The 26,400-nt window shown below is 37.2% G+C and overlaps 1 long non-coding RNA gene across 1 annotated transcript; it reads left to right on the top strand.

Moving 5' to 3' along the window:
* The first annotated feature begins 244 nt into the window (after positions 1 to 244).
* On the top strand, positions 245 to 25,062 carry LOC119083393. Its single transcript, XR_005088853.1, has 3 exons — positions 245 to 254; positions 13,126 to 13,139; positions 24,608 to 25,062. It is a non-coding gene; the product is annotated as an uncharacterized LOC119083393 (long non-coding RNA).
* Positions 25,063 to 26,400: the final 1,338 nt, after the last annotated feature.

Here is a 26,400-nt window from a genome sequence, read left to right as displayed (position 1 = left end):
TTCGAAGCTAGTGAATCTATCCTTTTATAAAAGTTACGAAATGCTGCCTGGTTCGATCCTAAGGAAACTCTTATTTTACGTCAGGTAACGGCATCTTGTTCGACACGGTGAGCTTGAAAAATTTTTTATTCGACCTCCCGTGGACATGGGATATTTTTATGGGAATATGCTCAGGGACCTCCCAGGATGACGAAATGACTATTCCCAAAATATTTCGATGGGAAAATTTTGAGATAGGGCGACCCAAATTTGGAGTCAGGCACACTGGAAAAAATATTCCGTGGAAGTAATACGTAAGTCATTTTTTGGATGCGACATCCACTTCTGTGCAATCAGCGACATCTCTGCTTTCCATAGATACCATATACACCATGTCCCGTATCCCTTGAGTATGATCAATAACGTATTTTATCTATTGAAGTACGAATTCAAGCATATTTTTCGATTGTTCAAGAAAAAATACGCAAAACTTAACAAAACACACCCACACAAACAAAATATACACAAAGCATTAGTCGACACAAGCTTAAAATTAGTTCCGTTGAAGCTGTTGTATAAAATGACTGAAAAACATAACAAAAATCGCGAAAAATTGTGTTTGTTTTGCTTAGAAAAAGCTCCAAAATGTGCTAAACGTTCCTTTGCAAAGATATTTCCAAAAGGTGAACTCGAAGTCCTGATTAATTCGCATTTTAAGTACAACGCTTATGACAAACGCTTGCCGAATGCCATTTGCCAAGGATGTCGGCAAAAATTGTACAGAGTAAAAAAAGGCTCTCTGGCATCGATAAAATGCCCAGATTTGAAACCATTTTACAATGAGAAGTTTCGAATAGCCGAAAAGTCCTGGATGCCCTGTAATTGCAGGATTTGCGAAATTGTACAGACACCTTTGATTCAACCATCCACTGGAGATAAATTTGTTGTTCATCGTCGTAAAATTCGAAAACCGTTCGATTGTGAGTTATACCTTCCGGTTGTTAAAAAAAAATAAAATAAAAACGAAGAACATTGTCCTCCATAGGGATGCATCGGAAGGAAGCAACAAAAAAAGTTTGCAGCAAATGTTATGGCAAACTTAAACAAGGAACAATGCACAAATGCAGCAGATCATCTTTATTGAAAAACGTGACTTCGATTATTAGAAAGACAAAAGTGTCTGATCATGTTGTTTCCGCTTTATTGAAAGATAAAGCAAAAGAAGCTAAGAATGGGAGTTTATCCATATCTGGAACAGTGGGAAGACCTTTAACGCTTTCTTTAAGATCTGCAAAAAAAACAATGCCCAAAGACAATGTTTTGTCAGTGAAAGACATTCAAACATTGCAATCAAATTTGGGACTATCGCAAAGAGATACGCTACAAGTTGCGTCCGTTATCCGTACTACGACCAAAAATAGGAAGGCGATTGAAGTGAATCTTAAACAGAAGCTTAAACTTGGACTACACTCGGTGGACACGTTTTTCACTACCAAACGATTCGATTTTACAAAAATAAAAGCAAACAAAGAAGTTCTAACCAGTCAAGATGCTGTCTACTGCAACAATCTATCTGGATTGATTGAGGCCATAAAACAGAACCGTTGTACCTCTTTTCCTCACCTAAAAATTGGTATCGACGCAGGAGCTGGTTCTCTGAAACTGACTTTGTCAGTTCAATCAAAATTGAACGATTCAACGACTTCGAGCTCTCGGCAGAAGTATGTGGATGGTATCGTATCAAAAAAATTCTTGGACTCAGGTGTTAAAAATTTTTCGTTATTGGCATTGCTCCATCTGTACAGGAAAACTACAAAAATGTTTCTCTGTTGTGGTCTGCGATCAATATCAATTCGGTCAATGCTACGTTTGCTGTGGATCTGAAACTGGCTAACATAATATGCGGCCTGATGCCTCATAGCAGTACTCACCCATGTACTTATTGCCACGCTTCGAAGGAAAGCTTGGATAAATCTGCCGATCCAAGAACAATTGAAAATATATTTGAAAACTGCGTCTTGTGGCGCGCATCAGGAGGTCAACGTACTGAAGCGAAGAAATTTATGAATTGCGTTGAATCTCCACTATTCACGCGAAATGACACTGATACCCCCATTCTACATATTATACCTCCGCCAGAACTTCATTTACTCTTAGGTGTCGTTAACACTATTTTCAACCATATGCTACGCGAATATGAAGATGAAGCTATGAAATGGGCCTCCCTTTGTCATGTTCAACGTCAAATAACAAATGGAGGAACTGGCTTCAATGGCAATGGATGCAAGACGTTGCTACAGAAGGTTGACATACTACGGTCCAATTGTTCCATTGGTTGCATCAAATTCGTTCAAGTCCTTAGTGACTTTCAACAAGTTGTCAAATCTTGCTTCGGAAACACTTTGGACCCAGACTACATTTCATACATTGAAAAATTTAAACAAAGCTATTTAGACTTGGGAGTAAATGTGACGCCGAAAGTCCATTCGGTATTCTACCATGTTAAAGAATTTTGTTCCCAAAAGCAGGAGGCATTAGGCTTTTATTGTGAGCAATCCGTAGAAGCGACACATTTTGAATTTAATAAAGTATGGAAAAAGTACATGGTCGGTGGTGGTCATCCCAAATTCAGTGAACAATTGTTAAAAGCAGTGTGTGAATTCAATAGCCTCCACATGTAACCATATATTTAAAAATGAATTTATTTTTTATTTTGTTAAGTTTTGCGTATTTTTTCTTGAACAAGTCATACTCAAGGGATACGGGACATGGTGTATATGGTATCTATGGAAAGCAGAGATGTCGCTGATTGCACAGAAGTGGATGTCGCATCCAAAAAATGACTTACGTATTACTTCCACGGAATATTTTTTCCAGTGTGCCTGACTCCAAATTTGGGTCGCCCTATCTCAAAATTTTCCCATCGAAATATTTTGGTAATAGTCATTTCGTCATCCTGGGAGGTCCCTGAGCATATTCCCATAAAAATATCCCATGTCCACGGGAGGTCGAATAAAAATTTTTTCAAGCTCACCGTGTCGATCCTAGGGAATTCATACTTTAACAAAAGATCCCGAGGACACTATCATTTTACGAAAGATAATGTAGAGACATTTCAAAAACGTATTTTTACACTTTGGCGTTTCCTCACACTCTGGCGATTTTTCTCTTCTTCTCTTCACACTCTATCGATTTTTCTTGGCAATTCATCATTATGAGGTTCCGAGCCTACGCTGAAATTGTAGCCTATATTTCTGCGTTTCGAAATTTTTGATCGCTGATATCTTTTTTCGAGAGCCCTTTTTGAAAAATGTACGACCACATTTTCGAGTAAAAATATGTCAGCTTTGAATAAAAAATAAAATTGTCTGTGAAAGTTCCATTTGCTTTGGAACTTTCACAGACAATTTTATTTTTTATTCAAAGCTGACATATTTTTACTCGAAAATGTGGTCGTACATTTTTCAAAAAGGGCTCTCGTAAAAAGATATCAGCGATCAAAAATTTCGAAACGCAGAAATGTAGGCTATAATTTCAGCGTAGGCTCGGAACCTCTTATGGTTGATTTGTTAAATCAACAAGAAAAATCGCCATAATGTGAAGAAAAACCAAGAAATATCGCCAAAGAGTAAAGAAACTCCAAGGATCATAGAGAATTGAAAATTTGTCTTTATGGCGTTTCTTCACACTTCTGAGACTTTTCTTGATGATTTAACAAATCAACTAAATATGATGAATTGTCAAGAAAAATTGCCAAAGTGTGAAGAAACTCCAAAATATGACAAATCGCCAAATAATACAATATTGTCGATTTGACTATAACTTTTATTTAGAAAAAGATTGTACGGGACAGCAATGAAAGTAAATAGATAGGTATGGCCAAACGTTCAAATTTGTTCTAGCTGGAGCACATACGGACTTGCATGGCGCCACCTCAAACAAACTCATTTCTAGTGCAAATTTCCACTAGAAATGAGTTAGTTTGAGGTGGCGCCATGCAAATCCGTATGTGCTCCGACTTGTATGGACTGGCCATACCTACTTATCTACTTTCATTGCGGGACAGTATGTACTGCATATCATATAATTCCTCTCTCTTGTGTTTATCTGTGTTCTACGAAGCCAAAATATAATTTCGGACTACAAGTAAACCGTCTCGACCAGTAGTTATTTTCCTAAGTTCTAGGGATGGGAGACGTTCCAAATTATCGATAATATCAATCGAAAAAAATTATCGATAATCGATTAATCATATCGTTATCGATAATTTAATAATTATCGATAATTATCAAAATATCGAAATTCGATAATTATCAAAATATCGAAATTCGGTAATAATCAAAATATCGATATTTTGATATTTACCTGAAAATTCATGACAATATACTTTGCAATTACATGTTATTGGGGAAAGTTACAGATTCGATATGCAAATACATTTATGGTGCGTCTTTATGTGCATTAAATAAGAAGAGTGGTGGAATTCGGCCTATTGCTGTTGGTATTGCTTTACGAAGACTGGTGTCTAAACTATGTTGCGCTCATGTTCGTGATGACCTTGGTGATTACTTACGTCCGAAACAAATAGGTTTTGGTACCCCACAAGGATGCGAAGCAGGTGTACATGCAACGAGAGCTTTTGCAGAGAATGAGAAGAATTTTCAGAAAATACTACTCAAGATTGATTATAAAAATGCATTCAATTCATTCGAAAGAGACGCGCTGTTGTCAGAAGTCCGTACTGTTACACCATCATTATTCAAATATCTCTGACAATGTTACGCGAACACGTCTTATCTCTCATTCAATTCAGTAATTATCGATTCACAAGTTGGGGCACAGCAGGGTGATCCTACTGGTCCATTGACATTCTGTCTGGCAATTCACCCAATAATCGAAAAGCTCAAATCTGAACTGAATTTATGGTACCTTGATGACGGCACCTTGGGTGATTATGCGGATATGGTTCTGGCAGATTTTACCTTGCTGATTGAATTATCAAAGAAAATTGGGCTAGAAATCAATCCTTCAAAATGTGAAATATTTTTCTGTTCTGGAGTAGTTGATGACGAAGTTGTAAAGAAATTTCAGTCAGTGGCACCTGGAATTCGTGTGACATCGAAAGAAGAGCTAAACCTTTTGGGTGCTCCAATTCTTGATGAAGGCTTCAACAAAATGTCGACAGAAATTTCGAATAGGATGCACGTTATGTTCGATCGATTGAAAAATTTAAATTCACACACTGCGTACGTTTTACTGAAACATTGTTTTGCAATACCGAAATTGACGTATTTCATGCGCACAACGCCCACTTGGAAATTCAGAAACTTTTTATTAACAATTGATAACGGGCTCAGACAAACACTAGAAACAATCATGAACGTTAGCCTAAATGAGACACAGTGGTTGCAAGCATCATTACCAGTCAAATTTGGTGGCCTAGGTATTCGGCGTTTTCAAGATATTTCATTTCCTGCCTTCCTCAGCTCAATCCATGGAGTAAGCGTTCTTGTCTCTCATATTTTACAAAATCCAGATGAAAACCTTACTTACATTGCGAATGATGCATTACTGGAATGGAACTCTTTCAACAGTGAGATTCCTGAGGCAAAAGAGTATCAGAAAAACTGGGACTTAATAAACACGAAGCGTATAATCACCGAAAACTTAACATTCACACTGCCATTGGACATAGCAAGATTTAATGCGCTTCAACACAAAGAATCGAACGCTTGGTTGAATGCGTATCCGTCTCCAAACATAGGAACTTTCATGGACAACAGCACATTCCGTATATGTATTGCTCTTCGTCTGGGTTGCAAAGTTTGCGAAAAGTTTACTTGCTCTTGTGGTTCAATCGTTCATGAAAATGGATTACACGCTCTAAGTTGTCCAAAGAACACCGCAAGCTGGATTGCAAAACATGGAGAAATGAACCATATCATTCATCGGTCTTTAACGTGTATCAATGTGCCTTCGAAATTGGAACCGACTGGGCTTTCGAGAGACGATGGGAAAAGACCCGATGGTATTACATTAATTCCATGGGAAAAAGGACAGTCAATGGTTTGGGACGCCACTTGTATCGATACAGTAGCTGACAGTTACATACACCTATCTCTAACGCAATCAGGTTCAGCAGCAGAATTTGCGCAAAATCGAAAGCATGGGCTCTATTCGTATATAAAATCTCAAAATTATAAGTTCGTAGCATTTGCAGTGGAATCTTTCGGACCATGGTCAAGCGATTCGATCAATTTAATTAAACAAATCGGCAAGAAATTAATTCAAACGACTGGAGATCGCCGCTCAAAGAATTTCCTAATTCAGCGAATTTCTTTGGCAATTCAAAGGGGAAATGCCAGCTGTGTCCAAAATATCCTTCCGTCTTCAAATGCATTAAGCGAGATTTATTATTTATAAACGAAATATAAATATTTGTACTTGTTGCCAGATTGAGAAATAAACATCAAAATATCACCATGACAATATACCGATATATCGGAATATACCGGAATATATCGATAAATATCGGATTTTCGGACCGAAATATCGATATATCGAATTATCGATATCTTGATAATTATCAAAATATCAATAATTATCGATTATCGATATTTTTTTTGATAATTTTCGATAAAAAAACTCGATAATTATCGATTATCGATAATCGATAATTATCGATAATCATTCTCATTATCACCCATGCCTACTAAGTTCCTAATGAGTGCAAAAAGGCTATTTCAACATTAGTTAGGAAAGCATAATTTTTATGTGAATGTTTCTGAGGTTTTCAATCTTAATATTTTCATGAAGTTACAAATAATCCACAGAAAATTTTATTATCCTAGAACGAGGTCGGAAATACATCAAATAAATCAAATAGAAAACAGACTTGGAAATTGTTATTTTGTCTAAAAGTTGATATTAAAATTCTTTGGAAATCGTAAATCGCATAATTGCATGAGCAGGCATCTCAGGGTTATAAATCAGGAACTTTGAAGTTCGTCATATATTCATATTCTTATCTTATTCCTGACCAGATTCTGTTTTCATGATTGAGCTCAATCATGAGCTTCACTTATACAAAGAGTTGAATTGATTTCCTATGCCAAATTGTAATTTGGCGAAAAAGAATGTTCCGAATCTGCGTTTCGTTAAAAAAAAGCCTTTAGTTGAAATGATGATTGTGAAGATTTCAAATGGACGGCTCTTGGTGTTTCTCTAATTTTTATTCTATATCCTGCAAAGCATTAATTGTAGCTACTGCGTCCAGCAACTTTTTGATCATTCTTCAGCGACAAGTTTTTTTTTTTCTAATGGTGCTCCGCACTTTACATCGAACTGATGCAAATTCTTTTATGAAGAGAAAACAAAACCACATTAACTTCACTATTATTCACAATTATTTTAACATTTAGATCAATTTTGCCGTTGAATTTAATGATCAAAATTTTGCTGGCCAGCATTTTAGATGAGACACATAAATAAACAAACGTCTGATACATATCATGACAAGCACACAATATGTTTTTGAAGACAATAGAAGCGATGACGGACGTAGGGTGGCTAAATGTACAATTATATTTTACGTTCTTTTGTATGTTGAGACGTACTGAACGCTTTCCTATATCGTTCACTGATACAAAACATCTTTTTTCAAACTCAAACGGTTTATATTGCATAAAGGTACTCTTAATTTAGAAGCCTGATGTAATAATTAAAAACCAAGAGAAAATGTAACCAAAACCAAAATTTAGTTTATCCACCCTATATCACATTTTGAAATCGTGACTGCAGCGCCGTCATTGCGACCGCTGAGTTAACTAAATTTAAATTTGTGGATTCCATTGTTGTGGGATAAAGTGTGGGTTAAATAAGATTAATACCTTTGGAAAACCCGAAAACTAAATTTCTTTGACTGTAGAATTTTTTAGAAAGTTTCAAAAAACTTTTTCTAGAAAATATGCCTTGCTGCCATACACACCCAGATAGAAATGGAGTAGATTTTTTACAATGTATCTCAACCCATCAAATTTTGGAAAATCATCGAACTTTAAAGTTCCCCAAATAACGTTTTTTCGAACGAATTTTATTATTTATAGGTTTACGAGATAATAGTTAGTAAAACTAACTTGATACAGCCTGAAGATATCTCATAGAATTTTTTTCTAAAATTTACCTCATCAATTATTTGAAAATAGTAAATCGACCTCAAAATTGTTTTCCTGATTAGTTCCTGTTTCACCAACTCACATATATGTAAAAAATATTGCAGTTTACAATATAAGTGGATATAGTGCCTGGATGCAAAGTATACTGAGGAAAAAGTAGTTACCTGCTATGCATGTTTTTTGCGGTCACCCATCTAAGTACTAACCGCGCCGAGTGATGCTTAACCCGAGAAACTAACTGAAACCTATGCTATTGATGTGCTAACTTTACTTGTGCTATGACATGTTTTTATTTTGAAGCGTTGTTATTACAATATGGACTGTGTAGCTATATTATTCGATCACAACGAATGTTTGAACAAAACTTATGAAATATGAATGTAAACATTTGCTAGCATTTACTAATCAGCATTTTTTTCATTTTATGGAACAATTTTGGTTGTCATAATTGTTTAGAAATAGCGAAAAACAACCAAATTGTAGGTAACTTAATTGTTTTCAAAGAAAGAAAAACCAACAAAATTTGTTCAAGTATTTTTTGGACAACCTAAAGCCGAAAAATTAAAAATTGAAAGAAAAACGACCGAAAATTTGACATCATTCTTCTGGGCTTCCAAATCGAAATCTTGAACACCGAGTATTTTCAGTTTTTCAGTTTTTTGCAAAGGGAGCTAGCACATTTCTATTTTAAAAATGTTGGTTTAAGAAAATGTTGATACGCAAGTATAAAAAATCACAATCACAATGAAGCGGTAAACAAGTCGCAAAAAAAAAGATTGAAAAGAAATATTAAAAGAATTTCCAACGAAGCCAAAGATTGAATTGAATTGAATTAGCAGCCTTTGTCAACCCAAGCGGGTTTTGGCTGACTCTACTAACTTCCTCCACTCGTTCCTGTCCTCGGCCAGACTTCTCCAATCCGCGACCCCCAATGATCTAGTATCTTCGACCACACTGTCTATCCATCTCTTCCGTGGCCGCCCTCTCGGTCTACGTCCTTCAAATTTTCTGTCGAGGGCTTTCTTGGCAGTTCGGTCATCATTCATGCTAGCCACATGCCCGCCCATCGGAGCCTCGCTGATTTTACTGCAGCTGTGATGAAATTCTTCCCAAAAATTTCTGACAATTCCATATTCGTTCGTCTTCTCCAACCACCTGCTTCATGTACTGGTCCACATATCGATCTTAAGATTCTTCGTTCAAAGCAGTTCAGCATCTGCTCTTGTTTGGATGTCATGGACCACGTCTCACAACCATACATGACGATGGGTCGAACTACAGTTTTATAGAGTCGGAGTTTTGTTGCACGGGATACAAGTGAGCTTTTGAACAGGTGTTTCAGTGCATAGAAGCTTCTGCTTCCTTGCGTAATTCTCATTTTGATCTCCTCTATATCACTGGTTACGTTAAATGTCGAACCTAAATACTTGAATGACTGCACGACTTCAAAATTATACGTATCCATGGTCACGTTTTGCCCCACACGAGATCCTTGACTGCGCTCTAGTGCCATATACTTGGTTTTCTCTTCATTTACCACAAGTCCAACTTTACACGCTTCTCTTTCCATTTCTATGAAAGGGACTGCTAGTGTCCCCCTTCCTATCAGGTCAGCATCGTCAGCGAAAGCCGTTAGCTGATTACTCGTATAGAAGATGGTGCCAGTCCAGTTCATTGACATGGCTCTCACAACTTTCTCTAACGCCAAGTTAAACAAAATAGTTGAGAGCTTGTCACCTTGCCTAAGTCCTGTTTCAATAGAGAAGGCATCGGAAAGCGTGTTGTCGACCAGGATCTTGCATCTCGTATCGGTAAGCGTCGCTTTGGTTAAGTTGATGAGTTTGGTTGGGATGCCAAATTCATTCATAATATCGAACAAAGCCTGTATATCTATGGAATCGTATGCTTGTTTGAAGTCTATGAACAGTTGGTGAATATTAATGTTGAACTCCCATGCTTTTTCCATTATTTGCCTCAAAGTGAAAATCTGATCCGTGGTACAACCGTTGGTACAATATTTCTGCCAGGATTTTATATGATACGTTCAGCAGACATATTCCTCTATAATTTCCACATTCCAATTTGCTTCCTTTCTTATGAATCGGTATTAACAGACCAATTTGCCATGCATCAGGAAGCTTTTCTTCTTCCCACACCTTTTCTGTTATCTGGTGTATTCGATGCCACAGTTCCGATCCTGCTGCTTGGATCAGTTCAGCCGGTATGTTATCCTCACCAGGTGATTTCCGTGTTTTCAGTCTGTTAACTGCTTCCATTACCTCCCCATAAGATGGTGCTTCAATGAGTGGCTCCTCCGCACGTTGGTACGCGTTTTGCCTAGCTCGTGGTATTGGTGGTTTGTTCAGCAAATTCTGGAAATAATCTTTCTACCTCCGTATTATACCATCTGTATCACCAAGTAATTGTCCGTCAGGACTTGCAGGCTAAGTCGTGTTCTTCGCTGGGTCGCTTGGAGTCGGGCGTTTTTCTTGGCTTCTACAACAGCTTTACATTCATCATCGAACCACACACTATGTCTTCGCGAGGTGACCTCACCTAGAATTTCGTTTGGGGCGGCTGCGACGATATCAACGTTTCGATGGGCCAACTCATTCATGTCATTCCCTCCAGAGTCGGTTTCATTAATGAGCTGCTCATGCTCTACTTTCCTCTTGAATTTTTCACTTGTTACTTCATCCTTTAGCTTGTCTACATTAAATATCGGGCGTACGTCTCTTCTCCTACCATTCAATCGTGGCCACTTGCATCTCAAAGTTATTTTAACAAGGGCATGGTCTGATTCGTGGGTAGTTCCTCTGTAGCTCCGGACATTAATGATGTTCTGGCTAAAGCGTTTATCTATCAGCACGTGATTTATTTGGGTCTGTGTTCTGTTGTCGCTTGAGGTCCAGGTTACTTTGTGTATGTCCTTTCTCTGGAACTGCGTACTCTTTATTACCAGACCGTTGGATATTGCAAAATTAGCCACTCTACATCCATTGTCATTACTTTCGTCGTGTAGGCTGTGGATTCCGGCTACACTGACGAAGCATGATTCTCGTCCTACTTGGGCATTAAAGTCTCCCAAAGGTACAATAACGTCTGATGCTGGGATCGATGCAATAATGCGTTCCAATTCATCATAGAACGCATCTTTGGTCTCGTCTTCCTGCATTTCTGTCGGAGCGTGGACGTTAAGTAGGGTCATTTTGAATTTGTCTGTTCTAATCCGAAGTGTGCACATATACATGTTTACTGGCACAAAATCTAGAACCAGATGATCGATACTTTTGTTGACGAAGAAACCTGTTCCGAATTCATGTCGATTGTTGCTTGTTCCACTGAAGTAGAAACAGTATTGTGACATGTAATGGATACCACTGTCTATCCATCTAGTCTCTTGCACCGCTGCTATCTTTATTTTGTATTTTATCAGATCTGCGAGCGTGCTTTGTATTGCGCCTCTCGCAAATAGGCTTCTAACGTTCCATGTTGCCATTACTAAATCATTGTCCTTGTTTCGTTGCTGGGGTCGTCGTCGTTGAATCCGTCCGTTTATCCGAGGCCTTTGTAGAGTTTCTTGAACTATGATTCTTTTACAAGGAGGAGGCGTTAAAACTTCGCTCAACCTACTAAGATGACCCTGACGGGTAACGAGTAATTTCGCGCCGCGCGAGATTACACATATTATAGTGGAATTTCGCGCCCATACATTTTTCAATGGCTAACTTAATTTAGAGAATTTTTACGAGTACCTGGCGATAAATTGGCGGTAGATTCAGTTGAGTATCAGGCACATAAATTTTGGAGATGCGAATTTTATTCTAACACCCCAGAGCTTTGTATCAGGGATACCGGTATCCTTAGAAAGTGTGGATTTTCCTTTTACAAAACGTTAGGATACCGGTATCCCAACTGAGATACACGTATTTTGTATCAAGGATACCGGTATCCCGACATAGAAAGTGTGGATTTTCCTTTTACAAAACGTTAGGATACCGGTATCCCAACTGAGATACACGTATTTTGTATCAAGGATACCGGTATCCCGACATAGAAAGTGTGGATTTTCCTTTTACAAAACGTTAGGATACCAGTATCCCAACTGAGATACACGTATTTTGTATCAAGGATACCGGTATACCGACATAGAAAGTGTGGATTTTCCTTTTACAAAACGTTAGGATACCGGTATCACAACTGAGATACACGTATTTTGTATCAAGGATACCGGTATCCCGACATAGAAAGTGTGGATTTTCCTTTTACAAAACTTTAGGATACCGGTATTCCAACTGAGATACACGTATTTTGTATCAAGGATACCGGTATCCCGACATAGAAAGTGTGCATTTTCCTTTTACAAAACGTTATGATACCGGTATTCCAACTGAGATACACGTATTTTCTATCAAGGATACCGGTATCCCGACATAGAAAGTGTGGATTTTCCTTTTACAAAACGTTAGGATACCGGTATCCCAACTGAGATACACATATTTTGCATCAAGGATACCGGTATCCTTACTCAGAAAAAGTGGATTTTCCTTTTACAAAATGTTAGGATGCCTGCATCGCAACTGAGACGTTGCGAGATTCCTACCAGCAAGAAATTCCTTATGGGCGCGAAATTACACTGTAGTGTAATTTCGCGCCCATACGGCGCGAAATTACTACTAGCCCCCTGACGACCCGTAGGCAAATCATCATGGGTTGTTGATAGTAATCCAGCTAACTAGGACTGTGCATGCTGCCGTTGTCTCTTGCTGTTGAGATCCTCCGCCACCATGCTCTGTCGCCATCCTATCTTGATAGCGCCTAACTGTCTCCGGCCCTCTCTTTACGTAGCGTTAAGGTACTACCCGAAGACAGCCCCCTAATCCTTTTGCTTAGTGACCCGCACTACTACACCAGGGTTGGTTACCTAATCGTTCATGGGGTTGCTCACTGTAACAGGTGTCACCACGGGTAGGATAGGATTTAGGAGTAGGTGGACAGAGGCTAAGGTACATAAGGAGTACTATATTACGCGTAACACACCATTCGACACCCGAAGCCAAAGATTATGATTTTCAAAAGCCGCGTTCTCAAAAAAAGCGTGGAACCGACTAGGAACTGTCATCTTATGTATTCTTAGTGCCCGACGGTTTTCACGAATGTCAGTCACTTTTACTTCTACTTCACTAACTGTTCTTCATTTTTAACGAATACTATTTGCTTCGACTCGCAAAACTCTGAGACTTTACAGAAAAGCCAAAATTTCTGCCATAGGTCGAGAGATATACGCAAAATACACCACCTATCAATCTAAACACCTCGTTGGCTGGAGCAAGCCCCCATTTCCTCCAAAAGGCCAAGAAAAGATATGTACGAGACTCACAGTGAACGACATCTCAAATGTCTCACTGTCATTTTTTTTTCAGAGAATGTCATTGTGAATTTGCAATGACACAATAAAATTCTCAGAAAAATTTGACAGTGAGACATTTGAGATGTCGTTCACTGTAGTCTAGAGATGAGCGGGCCGACGTTTTTTCAATACCCGACCCGACCCGGCCCGATCCAATTTTTTGAACCCGAGCCCGACCCGACCCGAGACTTTTCTCTTCGCGGCCCGACCCAACCCGACCCGAAAAAATCATCGGCCCGACGTGACCCGACTTTTTTTTACTATATGAAATTTAATGAAAAATCATTTTCTACGCATAAAAGCTTTGCAATAATCTTATACGCGAAGTAAAATAATAAAATAAGTTAGTGTTTCATGCTTTATAGGCTTTTATTGGCTTACTTTAAATTTGTATTTCTAAGTCGGGCCGGCCCGAATTTTTGTCTTCAAAGCCCGACCCGACCCGGCCCGAATGAATTTTCAAAACCCGGACCCGAACCCGATCGGGCCGGTTCGGGTCGGGTCGGGCCGATGTATTTCGGGCGGCCCGCTCATCTCTACTGTAGTCGCACTTACTTTAAGATGTGTTCCTTTCACATGAATATGAGTCCCATACAATTGCTGAATATAGGGCAAACAGCTATATTTTTTACTTCTAAAATATGGGGTCTGTACCCTCATAATAAAGCATACAGCTATGTTATGCGTAATGTACCGATAATATGTGTTTCTAGTCCATATTATGGGTATACAGCTTATATTATAGGCACATTAACCATATCAAGCAACTATGGGCTCAGTTACCATAATAGCATGGATCTTATGGATATTATGGATTATGGAATATAGGTATTATAAGGCATATAGTTATAATATCCGGCACTTGTAACAGCAATTCTCGAAAAAACTTTTTTTTCAGTGCAGTTGGAAGTTTTTCATTTAAAAATTTTGAGCCGGTTTGAAGGTTTTGGCGTAATAAAAGCCACAATTAGTAACAACGTAGAAGAAGTGCAGCTTACAAGAAACAAAAATTGCTAAAATTGAGGTACTGTTCCATCCTAGCCAATTAAAAATTTCTGAAATATTCAGTATAATTGTGTGAAACAAATAAAAAATTAATCAACCGAAGAAGCCAACAGATTATGGGTATTTGATATAGATTTTGTAGTCTCATAGATTTCTGTGTCTCCGAGGAGTTGGTCATGACAAAACCGCGGACACTCTGACTTCCAGGGTTAGCCGGATCAAATGTACCCAAAGAAGAAATCAGTTGTATGCGTAGAACCAAGCGAGAAGTTAAATAATAGTTAAATGTCTTTTTTCAGGTATGAAAAAATCAGTTATTCTAATTGAAATTCAAGTTGAATTCTAATTTTAAAAATTCAAATCGTAGATTTTTTATTCAGACTTGCCCTTTTTTAATCATACATCTTTCACACCCGAATATACTAATATAGCTAATTTCCAATAAAAACTGTATCTCATTCTGCATATTTTCTTACTGATTTTACTAATATTTTCAAAGAATGTAACTTCAATATCAAGCTTTATGTCTGCGACCCAATTTAGTCTTTTGAAGAGATCTGAAACGTTTACAGATCTGTATTGAAACAGTAAAACACAGATTGGTATCGAGTCTATAGTTCAGAAAAAAAACTTTGTTGAAACAATAAATTAGCTCTCCAAAATTACAAAAGCATAAAAATCTCGCTCGCTCTGCTCGCGACTACAACTTCCACCTATTTGACACAATTCTAAAAATTTGAAACACAATTCTAAAGGAAAATCTTACATAAAAATCATTTTCACATTGTCTAAAACTCCTCAAAATCAGGATCCTGCACCCAACGACCAAATAAAATTCGACGTGTCTGCAACAGCTTTTGTGCCAGCACAATATCAATAGTTGACAATCGAACTCAAAAATATATCCAAAAGACGGTTTTCAGAAGAAAAAATCCGAAGTGAAACGTTTTTATAAAAATTAGTCGAAATATGCGCCTTTTTCAGTAAAAATAGGCGCCTTTTGGTAAAAAGTGCACCCCAGTCCAAAATCCTTATTTTAGGCTCTGATTAACCTGTTACAGACGACAAGCACATCTTATTCTCCTTCTTTTTCAGCCTGTTTGTATCCACTGCTGGATGTAGTAGATCTTCCTGAATTTCTTTGCATTTCGAACGGTACATACATTGCCACTTGTTGCCATTTATATGAGAATTATTTTTGCTTTTCGTTTTAGATTATATTCGTCACAATATTACATTCAACAGGGAACAAGAGAAGAATGTATAGTTGTGATAAATATGCTCTGTAAACGTGCTTTTTCGCTATCATAGTGTGCGTTCGCATAAATGGAAATGGAAAGCAAATTTTCTCGTGTGATGACGTCATACTGTTAAAATACATAGATATTTTTGTATTAAACATCCATGAGGAATTTTTATACGACGCATTTGCTGTATAAGCAATAGATATCTTTCATTTGTGTTCCAGGTTTCAGTTTCTTCCAACTGTCAAATCTATAGTAAGTATAATTTATTGCGTAGTCTAATAGTTTTCTAATAATTAATTGAAATTAGTTTACTTGCACACTCAATAAACTTGCACTAACGTCAGTCATAGGTGTTTTATTTAAATTGCGATATGTTTTTTGATCTAAAATGAAGTGCTCGTTGAATGTAGTCTACAACTATAACACACTTTCATCCTATAACAACAGCATCTTTGCAAGTGCAAAACCTTGCTTTATGTTTTTGAATTTATCCACGGCAGAGTTACTCTGTCGTGATTTATCGCTTTAATTATGGGATTTCGATGACAATATTTATTTATCTAGAAATTAATCAGCGTGACAATTGATCACAAATAAGTATTCAGTCAAAAAGTGTCAAAAGTCAAAAGTGAGTTCAAGCAAATGTGGAAGAAACTCGAAAAAGACATAAAAGTATTCACTCGTTTACACAGATGTTTAATATGTTTTGGAGATATTATTGTACTAGGTAGATCCCAGAACTGTCTGAACTTCTCAATAGCATTTTTATTGGTAACGATTTATTGATTTATTTTACTGAAACACTGCCCGTGTTAACAAGGAGCGCGGAATGGTTGCCTTTAAAGTTTTTAATCACAATTTTTAATAATAGTGAACGTGTTACGTACGATGTACATTCTTTTGTACGACCCATTACTTACAGTCAAGAGAATAACCAATGAATCATTTGGGAATTTTTTCTCGACAGAAATATATCGAATCTATTAACTGTACGTATAGTGTGCCTTTATGCGCCCCTCGGTTGGCCAGCAACGATCTTAGCACTATCTTTTTTTTCGAATTGTAATTAATTTCGTTAACTCGAAAATTGTTACAAAATTAAAATTTTGCTAAATTTTTCGAAGTGTTCTATACAAAATCTAGGCTTCTGCATCTACATATGTTTGATGAAATTAATAATAGTGGAATATTATAGAGTGTTAAATGAATTATTTCTGAAAAATTGCCTATAATCAATTTCTTAATGTGCTTTGGTGCTTTGCTAGGGTAACTAGGGTAATCGAAAAAAATGTAGTACTACTTTAATCGAAGTATGCGAATATTTCCATACCTTTTTTTATAATGTCATTGCAAAATTACCATTAAAGCTGCTAATGGTATTATTGGTACAAAAAAACTACTCTATTTGATGTGGTAAAACCTCTATTACCCTGCTAGGTGCTTTGGTTTAAGGCATGTAGGCTGTTGCTTGTGTATCTATTGTTCAGTTCAAAATGCGTTCACCCAACCAACAGTTAATTAATGCTAATTGAAATGAAGGGAGTTACGGGAAATGTTAACAGCCCATCGAAAACAATCAATAATCGATACGAAAAATCATAAACCAAATCTTTAACTTGTCACATACGGCTAATCATCCGTTATCGATAATGACGACATTAAAAAGCTATGGGTAATATAGTCCTTTATATTGTAAAAGGCATGTTAAACACTTTGAAGTACAAGATTTGAAATCAACAGATTAAAATTTTGATCGATGGAAGCAATGAACCTGATAATAATAATGGTCATTTGTTTACCGTCTCTAACAGGTTAAAATTTCAATTCAAAATTGTTGGTGAGATGATACGAAGCGTAAATTTAATATATTAAAGTTTTCTTTAGTAATTTTTCGCATCGTTTGCTTCATATTGTGATTGTAAACATTTCCTGCAACTTCAAGTTGTCAATGATATCATTCAGTTCTTATTCCTATTTCTTTGAATTCCAACTAAACCGCCATATAAATAAATTAAAACTGACTTTAAAAATTGTGTATTTTATCCTCTAGACTTACGAGCGTTACAAATTTTCCTTAAGTAAATGCATAAAATCTATGTGCTTATACTTATTACCGGTTTCTGGATTTTGTGGGTTGACTGTCAAGGTGGTGGAGGAGGAGGAGGCGGTGGCGGCGGCGGTGGCGGACGTAGTGGTAAAATAATAATTTATAATTATGATCCGAAGAATTCTCTTCGCTGAGTTTTCTTGATCGCTCGAATTAATTAAAAATGTTTGGCCAAAAGAATAGTTAGCTCCTATGTTTCGTTTAATCGTCCCTTTCCCTTAGAGTAATTATAATTACTCTAAGATCTTAAGTGAAATGGTTTATAGACACTAGGTCCTACCTGTTGGGTGGGTCAGATCCCTTGACTGCTTGTATGAGCTTCTCAATAGTACTTTTATTGACAATGATTTATTGATTTATTTCAATGAAATGTAATTTTGTATAATGTAAAATTCCACAGTAAAAAATGGCGTATGTTTACAATAAAATTTAAACGTCACACTCATTACTTTTGGTTCTGCTTATTCGGTTTTGTCTTAACAAAGAGCAGAAAAGGCTTCTTTTGAGAACTACTCCCAGATTATTGAACCTATACCATCCATTTTCGAACTTGAACGGATGATTTCAATACTTCATCGAATAAAAAAACGTTTTTGAAAATCCGTTGTGATTTACTCAAGTTATCGTGTTAACAAGTAGCAGAAAATTGTTACATTACACGTTTTTTAATCACATTTCAATACATTTTTAATCATAGTGAACGTGTTACGTACGGTGTATTTTCTTTTGTAAAGCCCATGACTTACAGTCAAGGGAATTAATAAAAGGTCTAAGAAATGACTTTTTTCCACAATTAAGTTCCAAACAAAAAAAAAATTATCGATGGAAATAGCTATTTTGCTAACTACAATTATTAAACGTTAAGCTCGTGCAGAATCAACATCAGCTGAACTTCACCAGCTGATCAACAAACATACTCTACTTCTATAGTATACAATCAAGGCAGCACTCTAGCAATATCACACCGATTGTTTACAACATTTGGAGGCCTAAAATCACTCAGTGTGCCTTGCGAATTTCATTATGTATTCGTTATATGCACTTATGTGTTTATTATATATGTGTTTGTAATACACCTATCACATAAGTGCGCAGTGGAAGCGTGCTGGGCTCATAACCTGTTGGAATTTCACGGATTCCAATCCGGACTTATAATAAAACTAAGATGTTCACACTTTGAACGTTTATTAGAGAGTGACTTGTTCTATGAACAAAGCATCGTATTTATACCTAATTCTAAGTCTACTACGTTGATATCCATTTCATTAGGCTACTATTCTAGTGTGTCTCCTCGAGTGTTCGACTTGAACGAGTTATATTAATTGTATAACTCCAACACTCCCACTCAATTCATATACCTCGTACATGAATCCAATACTCGACCATAGACCATTGTACCGCATCGACCATTGTACCGCATCGACCATTTGTACTGAATCGACCATTTTACCTCATCGACCATTGTACCGCATCGACCATTGTACCGCATCGACCATTTGTACTGCATCGACCACTTTATTGCTTGTGAGATTGAACTGCTCACCCAGTCTTGGCTGACCACTCAGCTCCTTGTGAGATTGGACTGCTCACCCAGTTGTGACTAGCTCCTCAGACGAAAGCCACGTCATACTTGGAATTTACCGCCACTGAGGGATATACTGCCCACTCAGTCATTCGCTGTTGCTACTAATGAATTCTCTGTTGCTACCCATCAGCAACCCATCATTGACCTCATGCAACCATGTGAGATTTGACTGCTCACCCATTTTGTCCGGAGTTATTTTGTCCTAGAGCCGTAACTATGCTACAAGACCGGTGGCGGAGTAAAATTCCAAGTATGGCGGTTAGTATGTCGTTTCGTCTGAGGAGGCAGTCGCAGTGTGGTGGCAGTAAACTCCAAGTATGGCGGTTAATATGGCATCGTTTCATCTGAGAAGATGATCACTGGCAAACTGGGTGAGCAGTCAAATCTCACATGGTTGTGTATTAACGGATAAGAAAAGCAGTGTACCAATTGCAGATCGATAAATGTCAGGTCGTTTCACCGCATCATGAATTTCAACTCTTTTGAGACAAAATATAAATCATCCACGTGTGATACAGCATACAGCCTTTCAAATTCGCAGCGATCTAGTTGAATGACTAGCCTCATACAAGATGTTTGTTGGTAGTCATGCATATCATGATTGGTATCGCTGTAAAGCTTACACCTCAGGCTAAACAGCAACTATATTTTTGTGTTCAAACGAGTCACCAGTAGGGTCCAAACAGTCTTCGAAGCATCCCGCAGGTCCCAAAAAAACGAAAAATCGATCTAATTCAAAATTTTCCCATCGATTTATTTTGGGAATAGTCATTTCGTCATCCTGGGAGGCCCCTGAGCACATTCCCATAAAAATATCCCATGTCCACGAGAGGTCGAATAATTTTTTTTAAGCTCACCGTGATATTGCTAGAGCAATGAAAACACATTCTAAACATAGATGACCTTAACGTATGTATGCAATGTATGTATCTTGCTTTTCAATTCTTTTGGATACAAAGGTATTGTTTTTGTCGACCAGCTGGAGATGTTCAGCTGTTGCTGAGTCTGCACAAGCTTTACGTTTAATAATTGTAATTAGTAAATGGGTTGCGGAATAGATGTGAGATCGTATACGGAAAACCCCCATTTACTAACGTGTTAGCAACAAGATTTTATGTACAGCAGTAAGATCCTCTTTTTATACAAACGTCAATTTCCGCACTAGTGCGTAAATATGTGGGAAAATGTATGTGATCTAAAAATAGGAATTTTCTGAAATATGAAAATCCATCATATGCCAAAAAAAAGTTACAACTATTTTTATAAATCATTTTGAAAGTCACTAACTGAGTCTAACATTCGAATCGCAATACAGTGTTTCATCGTTGTATTTCGATTCGAAATTTCGCGTTTTTACTGTATTAATTGATTAATTTCTATTCAAAAGTTCGTAGAAAATCTTCTCAACTGTTTGAGCAACATCCGTTAAAATCTGGACAACTATTAATTTAATTAATCGATAAAACAACGATTAATGAGTTCTAAATTAAACCACAACAGATTTTAGATTTCAACATTTAATTCTTCTAAAAGACAATATACATTTCGCATGCAACGCATGCATTATCAAGTCTTGTATAATTCGAACTAAAACAACTCTCGTCAAAGTCATACACAGTCAGATCATTATTAGTTATCACAGACTAACAGATTCAGCTAACTTACTGGACGCGTACTTCGTATGCGGACAAGGTTCATTGTAAAAATTAGGACTAATCAACTCAGTGAGAACATTAATGTGCTTATTGATCGTCTTGTGAACATCGTTAATTAATGTCGTGATCGGGTCGTCGTCAATGACGTCATACGGACCATTATCAATGAGACTTTGTACTCTCTCGTCATAAGTTTGTTTGTTCATGATAACATTGTTGTTTCTTCATGATAACAACATTGTTGTTTTCATGAACAAACAAACTTATGACGAGAGAGTACAAAGTCTCATTGATAATGGTCCGTATGACGTCATTGACGACGACCCGATCACGACATTAATTAACGATGTTCACAAGACGATCAATAAGCACATTAACGTTCTCACTGAGTTCATTAGTCCTAATTTTTACAATGAACCTCGCCCGCATACGAAGTACGCGTCCAGTAAGTTAGCTGAATCTGTTAGATACCAGCTTAAGAATCGAAATCCGCACATTCCGATTTTACATTGTACAGCGAAGCTGCATAAAGATCCGCCTGATAAAATGAGACCGATTTCTTCTAATATCGATGCCCCGTGCGAACGTATCGCTAAATGGTTAGTCAAACAGTTTAGTCAAATGACACCTCCGAAAAGCTTTTCTGTTAAGAACGCCACAGAATTTACTAACAAGCTGAAAAATGTTAAGATTGGGAAGAACGAGATGATGGCTTCGTACGACGTTGAATCCCTTTATCCCAGCATCCCAGTTGAAGAGTCGATTAGTTTGTTGAAAAAATGGCTGATATCGAATGGAATAGCTGAACCGTCAGGCCCGGACTGGCTCAAAAAAGCCCTTCGGGGAAAAAGTCAAAAGGCCCTTCCGTTCGGGCGACTTTTTCCAATTAGGCCCTCGATTCTTATGATTGAAAATTTTGTGTAATTTCCACAGTGTAAGTGAATCACACAGTTCCGCCACATCACACGAACAATTGGGACATTTGCCTAGGGCGCACCGATTTGGCGGTGCAAAATTAAAAAAAAAAAAAAGATTGTGGAAATAGCTCAAAGAAACATTTTCGAGGGGAATTTAAAAAGTTTTTTTATTTTTAAAAGCGAAAAAAAGGCTGCAATTTAAAAATGTACAACCAACGAAAAATTTATTTAAAAAATTTCGCTTTGTGTTATTTTTCTTTGAATTCCAATCGAAATTTTCCTACTGAGACCTTTCTCTCAATTTTTTCTTCGACTTCCTACTGAGGCCTTTCTGTTAATTTTTTCTTAGATTTCCTACTGAGGCCTTTCTGTTAATTTTTCTTCGATTTCCAAACAAAATATTCCTACTGAGGCCTTTCTCTCAATTTTTTCTTCGATTTCCTACTGAGGCCTTTCTGTTAATTAGACTCGCACGATACGAAGTAAATCGTGAGAGTCTTTATGTTTTGCCCACCATCGTGTAAGTAAGTGAAATAATCGAAAACGGCCTATATCGTAGTGGGCAATTATTATCAGTATGATATTATAAGACGATTGAGCCATGTCCGTCCGTCCGTCCGTCCGTCCGTCCGTCTGTCCGTCCGTCCGTCCGTCTGTCCGTCCGTCCGTCCGTCCGTCCGTCCGTCCGTCCGTCCGTCCGTCCGTCCGTCCGTCCGTCTGTCTGTCCGTGTGTCGTAACTTTAGAAAAATATGAAAGCTTCTCGCGCAACGACACACATCACTCCATTCAGATTTTTAGTCCCGACCGAATTCACTCTGCCCAACTACCATTCTCACGTATGTCTGATATGTGATAAAGGGTGAGCCTTTTCGATCAGAACTCAAATATTTATATTTGAAAGTTGTCAGTAGTGTTGCTGTAAATTTCTGTAATAAATTCAATTACGCAATATATGGAAATATTGCGAAATCACATAATGGTGTGATAGTTGACATTCAATAGTTGACTATCAAATGTCGAACAATCTAGTAGCTAGCGGATCATACATTTTAATCAGTCAATATATGACGCTCGTCCAGTTAACATCTCCGCCAAAAAATTCTCCCTCAACTATCAACTATTGATAGTTGTCTATCAATATTGGATAGGTAGAATGTTTAACGGTGATGTCAACTGGACAAGAGTCACGAATTGACTGATTAAAATGTATGATCCGCTCGTCCAGTTAACATCTCCACTAAAACATTCTTCCTCAACTATTGATAGTCAACTATCAATAGTTGATAGTTGAAAGAGAATGTTTTAGCGGAGATGTTAACCAGGCGAGCGTCAAGACTTGACTGATTAAAATGTATGATCCGCTTGCGCCTACGTTGTTCGACATTTGACTATCAATATTTAACTATTAATAGTAAGTACTCTTCATATTATGTGATTTCACAATTGTACCATTTTCGAAATTTAATTTATGTAATAAGGACTACTGTGATTGTATTAGCAGTTACACTCAACTATACTAAATGTGTGGAAATATTGCGAAAATTGTAGTTTCGGAACGTGCGAGTCTATTGCTAACGCGCCTGCCGCGTCAATCTCCTCTTGTTTTTTCTTAGATTTCCTACTGAGGCCTTTCTGTTAATTTTTCTTTGATTTCCAAACAAAATATTCCTACTGAGGCCTTTCTCTCAATTTTTTCTTCGATTTCTTACTGAGGCCTTTCTCTCAATTTTTTCTTCGATTTCTTACTGAGGCCTTCTCTCAATTTTTTCTTCGATTTCTTACTGAGACCTTTCTCTCAATTTTTTCTTCGATTTCCTACTGAGGCCTTTCTCTCAATTTTTTCTTCGATTTCTTACTGAGGCCTTTCTGTTAATTTTTCTTCGATTTCCAAACAAAATATTCCTACTGAGGCCTTTCTCTCAATTTTTTCTTCGATTTCTTACTGAGGCCTTTCTCTCAATTTTTTCTTCGATTTCTTACTGAGGCCTTTCTCTCAATTTTTTCTTCGATTTCTTACTGAGACCTTTCTCTCAATTTTTTCTTCGATTTCCTACTGAGGCCTTTCTCTCAATTTTTTCTTCGATTTCTTACTGAGGCCTTTCTGTTAATTTTTTCTTAGATTTCCTACTGAGGCCTTTCTGTTAATTTTTCTTCGATTTCCAAACAAAATATTCCTACTGAGGCCTTTCTCTCAATTTTTTCTTCGATTTCTTACTGAGGCCTTTCTCTCAATTTTTTCTTCGATTTCTTACTGAGGCCTTTCTCTCAATTTTTTCTTCGATTTCCTACTGAGGCCTTTCTGTTAATTTTTCTTCGATTTCCAACCAAAATTTTCCTACTGAGGCCTTACTCTCAATTTTTTCTTCGATTTCCTACTGAGGCCTTTCTGTTAATTTTTTCTTCGATTTACAATCGAAATTTTCCTACTGAGGCATTTCTGGAAAACAAACAGAAAGGCCTCAGTGGAAAAATTTCGATTGGGAAACATAGAAAAAATTGAAAGAAAGGCCTCAGTAGGAAATCGAAGAAAAAATTTTGATTGGAAATCGAAGAAAGAATTAACGGAAAGGCCTCAGTAAAAAAATTTCGGTAGGAAATTAAAGATTTTGTCTATGTTCGCTAAAATGGACTTCATTTGTTTGAACAATAAGTGGCTGAAATTCAAAAAAGGCCTCGTCGGGACTTCGCCCGACTAAGGCAAAAGGCCCTTCGGGAATCGCCCGAACGCCCAGTATGGCCAGTCCAGGCCTGTGAACCATATATAGATATGTATATTGATCTCACACGTCTATGTATGGAACAAAACTACTTCATGTTTCGAGGGAAGATCTATAAACAACGATATGGCACAGCAATGGGCAATTCTCTGTCAAGTTTTATTGCAGAAATTTTCATGGCTGACTTCGAGATGAAAGCTAGCAAAGATGACAAGTTTCCGAGGATTTGGATCAGGTTCATTGACGATGTCTTCGTTATAATGAATAGGCGGAAAATTAAGCCCACTATGGATTGGCTCAATTCTCTGAAAGACTCCAATGAAGTAGAACAGAATAATGTCCTTCCATTCCTGGATGTCTTAGTCATCAACAACAACTCTAACATAGAATTCGACATTTACAGAAAGCCGACGTTTACTGGTAGAATCATCACGAGTGATTCATTCCACAATTATAGACACAAAATGGCTGCTCTGCATTCCATGGCTAACCGTATGACATCGATTCCTGTAAATGAAGAAAGATACACAGCTGAAATGAATCGTATCGTTGAAATTGGCAAGATCAATGGATACCCGAGAAGCACTGTTAGTAACATCATAAAGCGACATGAACTCATCAAACAACGGATGGATGCGTCAATACTGTTTACGAAAGTAAAAGACGAGGAAACGAAACGCGTAGTTCTGCCGTATTTTCATCATACCACCGATGAATTATCCCGAATTTATCGTGATTGTGGATTCCAAGCAGTGAATAAGAATTCTTACAGCGTACAGAAACTAATAGGTAGTGCCAAGGACAAAATTCCTGATTTGCTGAAATCTAGAATATACGAGATTGGATGTCAATTGGATGTGATTACAAATACTTAGGAAAGACTGAACGAAACCCCACGATTCGTTACAATGAGCATGACTACTGCTATGCGAAATGTGATATGAAAAGTGCAGTTGCTAAACATTTAATTGAACACAAACATGTGACAGATATTTCTAATGTTAAGTTGATTCAACCAGTGAATGGAAGAAACACTTGTGCTTTCGAGTGTTATGAAAAAATTCAGATCATTAAGGACGGTAGAGTTAAACTTTTGATGAATCAAAATGATGGCAACGTCAACTCGATTTTGTTTAATTTAATTTAGATACACGGTCAGATGTTAGTGTGATGCATTTGTTTCGTCCGTATATCTATGACTGTATTGATTATGTGTGTTGACGAAACATAGTCTGTGATAACGAATAATGATCTGACTGTGTATGACTTTGACGAGAGTTGTTTTAGTTCGAATTATACAAGACTTGATAATGCATGCGTTGCATGCGAAATGTATACTGTCTTTTAGAAGAATTAAATGTTGAAATCTAAAATCTGTTGTGGTTTAATTTAGAACTCATTAATCGTTGTTTTATCGATTAATTAAATTAATAGGCGTTTTTACTGATTTTCAAAATGTTGTAACTTTTTTTGGCATATGATACTAAACAAAGTATCTTATAATAACGTACTCAACTGATAAAAAATTAAAATTTTTGTTGTTTGGGACTTAATTAATGAAATTGGTATGATCTGATCATTCTGACTTTTCCGTCACACAGGT

Source organism: Bradysia coprophila, unplaced genomic scaffold, assembly GCF_014529535.1.
Source record: "Bradysia coprophila strain Holo2 unplaced genomic scaffold, BU_Bcop_v1 contig_601, whole genome shotgun sequence".
Lineage (NCBI taxonomy): Eukaryota > Metazoa > Arthropoda > Insecta > Diptera > Sciaridae > Bradysia > Bradysia coprophila.
Note: the sequence above shows the minus strand (reverse complement) of the source record. Positions and strands in the feature narration are given on the sequence as shown.